Here is a 13,917-nt window from a genome sequence, read left to right as displayed (position 1 = left end):
GTCTATAAAGGATGACATCAATGTGGAGGAGTACGGACTCGAAGGCTATTAGCAATGGAATAGTGAATTACTTGTCCTGAGATGAAGACGTTGCCATTGATCAATTCAACTCATAACTTACATGGTCCGATTCACTAAAGCAAAAAACATTGTTTGATTTTAGATTCAAAACACATAAGTAATATGTATCCCTGCGTGAGAGAGAAAAAGGGAATAATCAGTTTCTATTCCATGTAGTCATCATTTTTTCTTCTTTTAAAACTTTTAACACCTGTTCATTTTTTATTAAGCCCACCCTCCCCCCCCCCCCCCCCCCCATATCATAAGTGTAACGACCCAAACCGGGGGTCCGGATCGCAAACCGGGTCCTTAACCAAACCCGAGGACACACTAGGGGTAAAATGGTTATTTTACAATGTGAGAGGGTAATCCATCCTTAAACTAATCAAATAAGGTTCAAAACAACCATTCTTAATCATTCCATGAAACTCGGTGAGGTTCTACGGTCATCAGTTATGATGTCCCAAAAGTACCCTTACCGAGTTTAAAGGAAATTCCGGCACTGTTCCACTAAAACAACCATAACTCTCGATATGAATAAAATTTGAGGGTGAGGTTGGTCTCATTGGAAAGCTATCTCAAGATCTCTAAAAACAGACTCAAGAATGACCCTATTTGGGTTCAAAATGAGGAAGTCATGACCGTCCAAACACAAGCGTTCCAAGTTGACAACTGAAGAAGGCAAAATAGTGCATTGGGGGACTTAAACTGGTTCAGTGGGGCTGAACCGGTTCAAGTTGGGCAGTGTGCCCATTCTCGAACCAAATATTCCCCAGTGAACCGGTTTAATGGGTTGATGAAGAGTCTCCAATGGTGTCTCTAGCCTCCTCCACTCCTTTTCTTCCTCACTAAGTAATATATTTTCTCTAAGTTTGTGTATATGTGTAAATGTGGCTCATATTCCTTATATAGGTAGGTCAAAAATCACCCCAAATGAGCTGGGCTCGTACACCAATAATCCTCTAATAATTGGATATGAGACAACTTTTAATGAGCTGGAATTTGAAATTTTATCGGGATTTGGGAAGTTCTATCGATCAAACCTGTGGTGAGATCGATCGAACATGGCTGAAATCTATCGAATTGAAGTTGGATCTATCCTCAATGGCAGCGCCTTTTTGGATAAAAACAAATCTAAGATATTTTGAAGATATTTTTGGGAAAAGGACAAAAGTGGTTGGTAAGGTAGACAGCTGGATAAAATCTGGCATGTGGATAAGGACAAGAAAGTTCGATCCATCATAAAATGATGTTAGATCGATTGAACTTTTAGGATCTTTGAAGATGACATCATGGCCTGGGTTTATCTTGGAGTGCTGAGATCGATGAAAGTTGGATCAATCGAACTTTTCGTGAGATTGATCGAAGTTGCTGAAATTCCACCCTTTGCTTCCTTTTGCTCTACTTTGCTCCTTTCTTTGATTCGTCCCAGAATTGCTTCATTTCTGCTCTTATTTGGATGAGTTAGCTTATTTGGGGGATAAGTACCTGAAAATAGAAATAACACAAAATCAATGTAAAGCGGGAAAATAAGATAGATAAAGGTTCTAGAATACCTAAGCTTAAGGGGTTTAAATGCGCACTTTTCAGCGCTTATCAGTAATGAAGTCTTATACTAATGGTTCAACTGAGTTTAAATGTAAGGAAATGAATGCTTTGTTATAGAAAGGAAGAAAGGGACTTCATGTCATCATATGGTTACTTAAAGCATCAAGAGGCTACAAATGTTATACAAAGTGCTCATAAGCATCTAAAGGTTTCAAGAAGAATGGTAGCTATGGAAAAGTGTGTCAGAATAATGGATAGATCTAAGTAAAGCTTCATTTCACTATAAATATACATACAAAGTGTTCTAAATGAAATTCAAAGGTTCAAAATATGATCTTGACAATCTACAAAAGAAAAGGGCTTAAAATTCAAGTTCAAGCAATTTACGTCGACTGGTTTGATGCATATGTCGACTGGTATCTAGGCAGTGGCAAAATTCAAGTTGAAGCTCATTTACATCAACTGGTCTGATGCACATGTCGACCGGTATCTAGGCAGTGGCAAAATTCAAGTTAAAGCTCATTTACGTCGACTGGTTTGATGCACATGTCAACCGGTAACTAAGCAGTAGCAAATGTCAAGATGAAGCTTATTTTACATCGACTGATTCAAAACATACATTAACCGGTTCATGAAGAAAACGTTGACTGGTTTGCAGCATACATCAACCGGTTTACAGCATACATCAACTGGTTTATTCCACATGTCGACTGGTTTGGTCACAGGTCTGCAAATTCAAATTTCTAATGGCTACAACATCATTTAATGCTCTCAACCACCTACAACAAGTCTATTGAAGTCGAAATCTCTACAAATACAGAAGGTTGGTCTACAAACAAACTTACTTCTTTGAGAGAGCATTTAAGAACATCATCCAAGTGCATTCAAGAGCAATTCAAAGAATCAAATATTCTGATCTGGGTTCATTACTTCACATCCCTTCTCTCATATCAGTTTAGAGACTTGAGCTTCATTTATTTCATCCTCTTATTCTAGTGTGAGACTGATTCTTGTAATATCGTCTAGAGAGAGAGAAAGAAACAATATTGTAATCTTCATTTATACATCTCAACAAACTTGTAAGGGTTGGTGTGACCCAAAAGCAAAGCCTAGGAGAAGGGTGTTCTCCTAGCAAGGAAAAAAAGCAAGGTCTTGCTTCAATTGAAGGTTTGCTCTCCACCATTAAGGAGGAGCTCTAGTGATTTTGCAAAGTCTCAAGGGAGGACCTTGAGCCGAGGAGTATGAGCTTCCGAACCTCGCTAAATCGCCGTGTCATTGTTTGTAAATTTCTATCTCTATCTCTTTGTATTTGTGCTTATATTATTTAAATATTTCAATTGAGTATTGCATTATAATTAATTAGAACTAAATTTTAAAAATTGCCCATTGACTCTATTTACCCCCCCCCCCCCCCCCCATCTATAGAGTTAATTAGTGATTAACAATTGGTATCAGAGCCTAATCTCTAGAAAAAGATTTAATCATCTTAGAGAACGATCATGGCAAATACAATGTTTCATCAATAAGGTCAATCTAACAATAGAGCTCCTTGGTTTGACGGAAGTGACTACAACTATTGGAAAATCAAAATGAGAGCATTCCTAAGAGGCATAGATATAGATGTTTGGAAAGCAACCGAACAAGGAGACCATGTTCCAACCAAAGTAGTAAATGGTGAAAATATTCGAACACCCGATATTGAATGGACCCTCAATGACCGTAGGCTTGTACAATACAATGTCAAAGCCATCACAAATCTCTATTATGCCTTAAGCAAAGACGAATTCAATAGAATTTCGGATTGCAAAATGGCCAAAGAAATTTAGGATAAACTTGAAGTTACCTATGTAGGTACTAGTCATGTTAAAGAATCCAAAATGATGTTCATCCATAAATATGAACTCTTTACCATGAACGGTAAAGAAACTATTAGTGAAATGTACTCTCATTTTACTAACATTGTAAATCCTTTCAAGGCTCTTGGAAAGTCATATACATCATCCGAGAATGTGAGAAAAATTCTTAGGTCTTTGCCTAAGAATTGGGAAGCCAAGAAGACCGCCATCCAAGAAGCCAAAAATCTCAACACACTTCCCATAGATGAACTCATTGGTTCATTGATGGCATATGAACTTGAAATGAATGATAGAGATGAAGAAAAAGAAACTCAAAAGAAGGACATTGCTCTTCAAGCTACTACCAAAGAAGTCGCAATTGATAAGGCTCCTAATGATGATGATGAAGAAGAAGAAATACCCGAACTACCAAAACCGTGAGAAGAGTACTTCAAATGAAGAAGTTTCAAAAGAGCAACAATTTCAAAAGAAGTGGTTCATCTAGTGAGCAAGGAAAAAGAGAAGCACCTACTTGTTTCCATTGTGGAAAACTAGGACATTTCAAATCTGATTGCTACGGTTACAAAAATAAAAAGGAAAGGAAAAAGAAAGGTAATTAGTGATTAACAAAACCCATTCTCGGCAATTTCAAATCCGATTGCTACGCTTACATTTTAAATCTGATTGACTCTATTCACCCTCCCCCCCTCTAGAGTCAATTAGTAATTAACAAAACCCATTCTAAATTTGTGCTCTAAGTAGCGCACAAAATGCACCGAGAAGATCAGAAGGACCCCACACTGGATAACTCAATCCAAGAGCTAAAGGATCAAGCAATTCATTTGATAAGAACTGGTATCTAAACAACCCTGGAGCAACCGAGCTCCTTGCCTACTCAAGTCATAACTCACACAACCATCCCATGCTCGACCATATATACATATAAGAATATAGGTATATATACAAGACACACTTATATATATATATATATATACAAAATGACCGGAACATAACCCTTGACACGACCTTATCCTATCACATCAGTTTAAACAATGAATCCACTATATTATTATGTGAAATTAAATATCCCGCTCATCCTCATCATCATCTCATATAATACACACTTGCATAAACCGTGCTTAACTGTCCGTCACATTACTATGCACCACTTACATGCCATAACCCATGTTTACAGCTCGCCATCTTATCACGTATAACATACTTTCAATCATTATTACATAAACATTTTAGCCATGTAGCACATATTTTAACATTTAAGCACATAAGCGTGTCAACACTTAGTAAGGAAGCATGTCTCTTAAAACCGTAAACACAAAAGCAATAAAGCAAATAATAAGTTATACATGCTTTTCAACAACTAAACACCTTAACACATAAGCATATAAACATGCAATTCAACTACTCATGCAATCCTAGGTAGGCCTCTACCCATCGTCCTAATGGTATTCAAACCATCGCTCTAATACCAAATATATAACGACCAAAACCGGGGGTCCGAATCGCTAACCAAACCCCATGACACACAAGAAGTAAAATGGTCATTTTACAATGTGAAAGGGTAATACATCCTTAAACTAATCAAATAAGGTTCAAAACAACCATTCTTAATCATTCCATGACACTCAGTAAGGTTTTACGGTCATCGGTTATGATTTCCCAAAAGTACCCTTACCCGGTTCAATGGAAATTCCGACACTGTTCCACTAAAATGACCATAACTCTCGATATGAATAAAATTTGAGGTTGAGGTTGGTCTCATTGGAAAGGTATCTCAAAATCCTTGAAAATGGACTCAAGAATGATCCTATTTGGGTTCGAAACGAAAAAGTTATGACCGTCCAAAGTCAAGCATTCCAAACTGACAACTAAAAAAGGCAAAATAATGCACTGGGGGACTTGAACCAGTTCAATGGGGTTGAACCGGTTCAAGTTGGGCAGTGTGCCCATTCTCAAACCAAAGATCAATTCAATGGGGTTGAACCAGTTCAAGATGCCCAGAACCTCAAAAATGCCCCAAACAACCTAAAATTGTGATCTTGTGCACTTTGGCACTACTTTGATCCCTTGGTGACCTTACTCAAAGCCCAAACCTATCCCAAATCTTCTATATAATGATAAAACTAACACAACTGAGTGGTACTAAATTCAAATAAGATTATGCATGAGTCCAATGTACCCTTAAAATTAAACAAAAGCGTCATTCATCAGAAATATGGCCTCAAGGCCTTACATGGATATTGAAATCATAATGAGACCACAAAATACAAATGGATGGTCTCAAGACCATTTCGAACCATGTAGGAGATACAAAATGTCCCCTGATATTATTTACAACAAAAAAGGGTAAAATACACATCGAGCACAAAAGAGTCCAAGTCCGTCAACTTTACTAAACTGGTGGTGGATTGTCGTCCGCCACTTCTTTCCCCGAACCTGAAAAATATTGAGTTAAGGGGTGAGCATAAAGCCCAGTAGAAGTTGCCTAAGACGTTAGTTTTGGACTCTCTTGAGTCACATAACACATAGGGGAAAAAAGATGAAGGGATCATGCATTGGAGTATATGGAACACTACAATAAACCAAGAATATTTCTAGCATATAACACAACTCTTGTAATACCCCGTAATTTTAAAGAGTATATTTAAATTAATTTTGTGTTAGGTTACATTTTTTTATGTGTAGATTTAATCACCTTGTAATGATATATGTTAGATTAGTTAACTAATTTTATTTATTTGTGCATGTAATATTGATTTATGTTCTATATAGTATAATGATTAGTTTTGAAATTTTTATTGGTTATGTTTTAGATTAATTATTATTATTTAATTAAAGTATTTAATTTGTATATAATATAATAATAATAATAATAATATAATAATAATAATTATAAAAGTTTATTAATAATAATAATATTATAATAATAATATAATAATGATAATAGTGATAAATTAAATCATAATAGTAATAATAAGAATAGTATTATTAAAACAAGTTATGATGCCAACTTAGTCTTAAGATAGAATTTCCACTATCTTGGTTGAATGAGATGATTTCAAAGAGGACTTAGGGGCATGGCATTAAAGGAATGTGGTTAGGGAAGTTTAGGATTATTAATAAAAATAATACTAATAATGATAGTAATAATCATAATATTAATCAAATAATCAAATGTCATGATGGGAACTTGACAAATTGGTAGCATTTTGGTTAAGTCAATGTACTTGACTTGGATTGCATGCTTTAAGTAAATATAGGTGGGAAGTTAGATGGTTAGTAAAAAGATATTTGTAATATTTAAATTATATAAGTTATTTATATATAGAAGTTAGCTCTTTGGGTTGAGGATTCACGGAGGAAGAAGAGAAATAAGTAATTGTGAGTTACTTGATAAGAGTGAAAGGAAAAGAGAGAAAGAAGGGAGCTTGGACCGGCGTAGGCAATTTACCCGATTACGCGCAACCGGCGGATTTATTTTAAATCCAAAAAAGGCAAGTTATTATCTACTTTTCCCCTTTGAATCCATAAATTATTCATTTAATTTATTTCGGGTTTTTAGAGACTAGAAACCATGCTAGGAGTTGCAATAAATTATTTTTAGTTTATTAAAATATTGTGTTTTAATTATTAAAGAGGTTAGTTATTTATTTATTAGCCTATGTAATTAAAATATAGCTGAAAATAATTAAATAAGGCTTTAGGGATTTTTCTAGAATTTTCTAGATTTTTCCGGGGCTTTTCTGCAATTTCCGGCGAGCCTCCGGCGAGGATTCCGGTCACCGGCAGTGGGGAAGACAACCGGAGTAATCCGGTGTGAGGCAGCGCACAAGGGTTCCCATGCGCTTACATCAGCAGCCGTTGGATTAGCTTTTGACCACTAGATTGATTCTATGTAGCATAGTGTACAATAATAGCATACGCGCAATTCAGGGACCATTGGATTAAAGGATGATCATTAAGATCAATCCAGTGTAGCGCGCCCACATAGAAACGGTACAACCGACCAACCAGCACACGCCACGTCAGCAGGAACCATTAATGCGCTCGTGGCAGCGCGTGCGCACGCGTGGCTGATGCCAGACGCGTGTGGAGGCGCGTGTGCGCGCGTGAGAGGGTGGAAAACATAGGGCTGCGCGTGGGGAAGCTTAGGGCGGCGTGTGGGGGCGCGTGAGGGGCCCTGTCAACTGCTGGAAATTACCAGAATACCCTAGGCCTATTTTGTAAATTCCAGAACCTTAAACTTGGATTTTTAGGTACTACGTTGGTATTTATGGGTTTAACGGGCCACGAAATTATTATTTTAATACCCGTTAAGTATTATTATGGCCGATTAATATTTCTAAACCTTAATTGGCCCGTTTACCGTACGTTTATGAATGTGACTCATTGGACCACATTACTATAAAGGGTATTATTATGTTATTAAATGGTATTCATTATTACTGTTCAAATATAATAATGTCACGGTTATCATCATATAAATTATCCAATATATTATGGGATATTTATACTGTTAATCATATAGCAACCATGATTAATATACTGTGTGCATTTCAGGAAATAAATGGACTGTTTAAATTATGTCGCATTTATATTATATGGATGTGTTGCCATATAGAACCATGTGAGCTGGCTAATAAGTTTAGACTCATTTATACCTTATGCATTCGTTGCTATAGACAGATGTGTGGCTGTCGGGGTATGTGGTTTAATATTATTGGCATGTGTTGCCTAATTGACATACTCGGTATATTTATTAATATTGTTGGCATGTGTTGCCTAATTGATATGCTCAGTATATTCATCAGTACTTTGAAAGGTGTTATCACTGTGTAGTTCGTTATAGTCTGTGTTGTCAGTACCATGCACCATGTATAATAGCTGATTTCCCGGGTAGGGAAAGGCGACACTTAACCACCTAGTGTGAGTCTAAGTGATCACCGTCTATTCTGGTTGAGGTCATGTTATACATTGGATAGTTCCCTTAGGATGTATACAGATATAGTACTCAACCGATTCATAATGATTAATTTATTTGATTCTCTGATTTGGGTCATAGTAGAGAGGACTTGCTCGTGGGGTTGACCCACCATTGTTGTTATTTCAGGATACGGTCAGTATTCGTTTCAAGGCTGAGGTTAGCAGTGTGGGACCACCATCCGAACTCATCTACTCTTACGATCCAGTGCAGGGTAGAAGTTTTATGTAATACTTCAGTTTCAGTTTTTATTTACTTTTGACGTTGAACTCTCAGGGTTATATTTAGGGATCCTTGACATAGGATTTCCAAGTTGTAATGAAGTACGGTATTAAATAAAGGATGGATGGATGTTGTATTATTTAGTGTTCATTTCCTATCTAAATTCTTTTATTATCATCATTTTGTATTCCATGCTTGTATATTGCCAATTGTTTTTGATATCCCTCGTTTTTTGTGTATAAGCCTGATCAACTTATGCGTGGAAAATGTTGGGGGTGTTACAACTTCTATTAGTGCCGTGCATGTTAATGAAATGTAAATGCACCCCGTTTCTAACTCGGTCTGAATCAGCCTAACCCATAACTTTAAAAAAAAAAAAACTCACTAGCTGACTTTACCGATGCGAGATTGATGACTATCCTCGGTTTCAATTCTGGCGATGCCTGGCAACCGTTAAATAGTATAGTATCAACTTTTTCACGCCCAAAGCTGGGACGCGCTCCCTCTAGGTCAAGCTAGCACCAGACTCGCGAAATTCGGTTCATTTTAAAAATAAAAATAAAAACTCTTTTCCATTATCAAAACTTCACTTTCAAAATAATGAAAACTTTCCTTTTTCAAACCATTTCCAAACCCCTCTTGATGCTATGATATGCCATGCATAGCCATTCATTCTCAATATCATGAATTCATCACTATAACAAGAACAACATCATCATTGCATATTATAGTAATTAAGGAAAAACTATGGCAAGATTTGGAAACCTCATATAATAAGAACATCATCAACCAAGGTAAAACATGTACAAATTTATCCATAAGCATGCTTGACACATAATCATATACACAATAGCATAATTTATCATCTTAAAGGCATTATTAAACCCTAAATTTCTTACCAAGTTTAATAATTTTAAAAACATACCAAAGTAAAGAGAAATTTACTCAATTGAAACCAAAACTTGGGTATTAGGAAAACCCCTACCTCAAATAAGAGAAATGCCCCAAAAATTACCCAATCCAAACCCTAATTTTGAAATTCCAAGGTGCACCAAAAACGCTTTTGCTCCGATCAAATCATAGATCTTGACGAGCTCTCCGACTTGCCGCAAACGGCACCAAAAATCTTCCAATGGTTGGAGAGAAATCAAGGATTGAAGTTGAAGAAGAAAAAGAAAAAGAAAAAGAGGAAAGAAGGAGAGAGAACCTTAAGATGAGGGGGAGAAATTGAGGCCCAAAAATGGCCTCTTGGCCTTTAAAATCAATTAAGTGGTGGTGGGTCCCACCACCAAAAATATCTCCACCATTTGATATATATATGTGTGTGTGTGTGTGTGTGTGTGTGTGATTTAATTTCTAACCACACCAAATTTAAGCCACAAAAATAATATAAATATGCACAAAATAATTATGAAAAAATTACAATGGACCCGTGACACAATTCCCGTACACAAAAACCCCGATAACGGGTCCCACCCGGGACCGTCCAACCTGAAAAATGGATAAATACTGAAATGGCAACCATTGCATTTCAATGAATCTTGAACTTCATGAAATACCTCAACCAACTACCGGACACACCCGGCACACCCCACGGTGTCCAGTACGTAGAACGAGAAAAGACGAAAATACCCTCAAAAAATCAAAAAAAAATCCATAAAATGAAAAATAGCGAAAATCGGAAACATTACAATAAGAATGAGGTTCCTTCTTTTGCGGCCTAAGGCAAGCATTGTTCTTTTTGAAACCGATGTAAATAGCCGAAGGCTTTTTATATCTTTAAGGTGGTTGACCAAACACACAATTGAGTTTACTCTACACACGTCGACCGGTTCCTACTGCTCTTCAGTTTTCATTTCTTCTTCTCTCGTGTCCAATCCTGACCCATTTGACGATGCTATGGAATACTACAAATCTTATAGGGATGTATTAATTATGTCTTGATATAAAAAATGACCATAATGCCTTTAGATGACTTTGGGCTCGGTTAAGGACCCAGATAATGATCCGGACACCCGGATTTGGATAGTCACAAAAGTGGGCGCCTTAGGTAACTTCTATTGAGCCTCCATGCTCACCCCTTCCATTAATATTTTTTAGGTTATGGCAATGACGCGGTTGAGGACGGACCCTCACATGTGTAATCAAGGTTGACAGGAGTATCTTTCAACAATTTTGTAACTAAGGCTTAATTGATGTATTTTCTTTTGTGAAACGTTGTAAATGTGACCTTAAAGGTCTTAATTAAATTATTTTGGACTACTTCAAATGTAATTTGAGGCATGTAATTGACCTTTAAGACTTATGCTAGAAATGTTACAAGTTTTAAATAATATAAATGTATAGATTGGGGATTCGAGTTAATGAATGGTTTTATCATGCATGATGCATCCTTTGTTCATGTATGTTTTTAGATCATTTGGGTTAGGTTTAAGACCAAATAGAGGTTACCATTGATGCCATGGGGGTGTCCAATGCCTTGAACACCCAAAAATGGCCATTTTTTTCACTCCTAGGTGCTGTCAGCCGCTTAGCAAGGTCCACCAGCCGACTGATGGCCAAAACAGAGAGTTTGCTATGCTGAGACATCATTTCGGCTGGCTGACCATTTTTTTCACTCCTAGGTGCTGTCAACCGCTTAGCAAGGTCCACCAGCCGACTGATGGCCAAAACAGAGAGTTTGCTATGCTGAGACATCATTTCGGCTGGCTAACTCTCACTATTAGTCGACTGATCCTTCATTTTTTTTGCCGACTGAAGCTTTCAGTCACCTATTGTCTTGACCTAATTTCAAATAGTCATGTCTCATTCATTCCTTAACCAAATTGGGTTAAATTTGAGTCTAAATTCATGAATTTTGAGTTAGCTTTCCAATGATACCAATCTTACTCAAAAATTACAACTATAGAGGAAGTTATGACCATTTTAGTGCAGACTGGTCCAGAAATCTTCTAAACCAAAAGGGGCTAATCATGTGAAAACATTGTTCTTGCACCTTGAACCATATGAAATGGGTTCATATGGCTGTGATGACCTAAATGGATATATTTTGACTCATTTAGAGTCAATCAATTCCTCTCACTTATCTTAAAATGACCATTTTATCCTTGAGTGTCCCCGGGTCGGGTTAGAACCCGATTAGCGATTCAGATTTCTGAGTTTGGGTCATTACAATAATTAAGTCAATAGCTGAGGAACCTTCCTTGCACCATGAGAATGTTATTCACTCTTATTGTCAAGCATAACTAATTCGGACTCATTGAACTCCACTCTACCTGCAAGATCATATTTGTAACACTATTCCCACAATGCATTACCAACACAATCAACTTCTCATCGGTTATATATACTTTATCCTATTTCATAAGTTCTTTCATATAATTGTTTGTTTTCTTCATATTCAGGTTTTCTTTCTTCGCTTGACTCTCATGTTAAGCCAACATCCTTCCCACAAGCTATTAAGATCCCAAAATGGCAAGAGGCTTTGGTGATGAAACTAAAGCTTTGGAGGAAAATAACACTTGTAAGGTTACAATTTTGCCTTTGACAAAACACCTATTGGTTTGCAAATGGGTTTCCAAAATCAAGTATGATTCATATGGGATTATTGAGAGGTATAAAGCTCAACTTGTTACTCAAACTGAAGGCATCAATTCTAATAAAACGTTTGCTCCTGTTGCAAAAATGGTTATTGTCAAATGTCTTTTGGCTATTGCTTCCATCAAGGGATGGTCTCTATATTAACTTGATGTTAAAATGATTTTCTGCATGGAGAGTTAAATGATAAGTATACATGAAAATCCCTGCAGGCTATCACAGATAGGAAGAGAATCGAGTTTATCAATTGAACAAGTCTTTATATGGGCTAAAATAAGCGAGTCGCAATTAGTTCGGCAATTTTTTTCAACCTTTATGCTCTAAGGGCTACTCTCAAACTAAAGCTGATTATTCCTTATTTTTCAAACATGATGATCCTGTGGTTCTACCTTTGTTTTAGTCTATGTTGATGATATTGTGATTGTTAGTGATGATGCAAATGAAATTAATGTGAGTCGTACGCAGCAGAATATTTAGAAAATTTTAAATTTTTAGAAACAGATATGTGTCTTTCTAACTTTACTTATTTTAGCAATTAAATAATTAATCTCATGCAAGATAAAATAAAGCAAAGTAAAGAGTTAGAGATAACACCAGGATTTTTAGCGAGGAAACCCCAGTTAATAAAATAGATCAACAGTTTATGTAGGAAAAATCTCGTGGACTGTGCAGTCCAAAGTAAACCGATCCACGATGTATGAAACAAAGTATACTGAACTTTGACTCTAGCTCACACTCTATCATTCTACCAAATACCAATAGCTAACAATCATCTAGCTTTGCGACGTCCCGTCCAACAACAACTTGACCTCATGCTTATGCTTGATCTTTGTAAAAGGATAACAGGTAAATCAAACAACACTTCACGAACCCTTTCAAAGTGTGGTTGCTTTTACTTCTGTTCTTCAATAACTAAATTCGATGTAGAAGTAAATCTACTTTTCTCTGATCGTTGTAAATGCAAAATTTTGATCACGATCAAGATTTGAACAACACTCTAGACTCACTCTTATGTTTATGTGTATTGATGAGCGTTGAAAAGTGCGTATTTAAACCCCTTAAGCTTAGACATTCTAGTACTTTTATCTATCTTACTTTACCGTTATAGAGTGATTTCGTATTATTTTCATTTTCAGGCACTTATCCCAAAAATAAGCTAACTCAGCCAACTAAGAGCTTAATTGAAGCAATTCTAGGATTAAACAAAGAAAGGAGCAAAGTAGAGAAAGAAGGAAGCAAATGAAGCCAAAGGTGGGAAGCAGCAAAGTTCGATCGATCCAACTTCAAGGTTCGATCGATCGAACACTATCGATCTCAGCACTTCAAGATAGATCCAAGCCTTGGCCCAAAAGCATAAAGTCCAAAAGTTCGATCGATCCAACACTACCCTTCGATCGATCGAACACTTTTGTCCTTATTCAAATGATTGATCCTATCCAAAGCTATATCACCCACTAACCATTTTTGTCCTCTTCCCATAAATATCTCCCAAAATATCTCAAATTTTTCTTTTCCCAAAAAGCTCAACCAGTTGGATCGATCCAGCCTAAGTTCGATAGATCTCAGCCTGTTCGATTGATCCAAGTCCAAGGTTCGATCAATCGAACTTCCTCCAGTGCGAAAAAGTTAAATTTCCATCTCATTGAAAGTTGCCTT

The sequence above is a fragment of the Cornus florida genome, unplaced genomic scaffold (genome assembly GCF_030987335.1).
Source record: "Cornus florida cultivar Cherokee Brave unplaced genomic scaffold, ASM3098733v1 CherokeeBrave_3.0.0_Hap2_Chr10, whole genome shotgun sequence".
Classification (NCBI taxonomy): domain Eukaryota; kingdom Viridiplantae; phylum Streptophyta; class Magnoliopsida; order Cornales; family Cornaceae; genus Cornus; species Cornus florida.
This window is presented reverse-complemented; position numbering follows the sequence as displayed.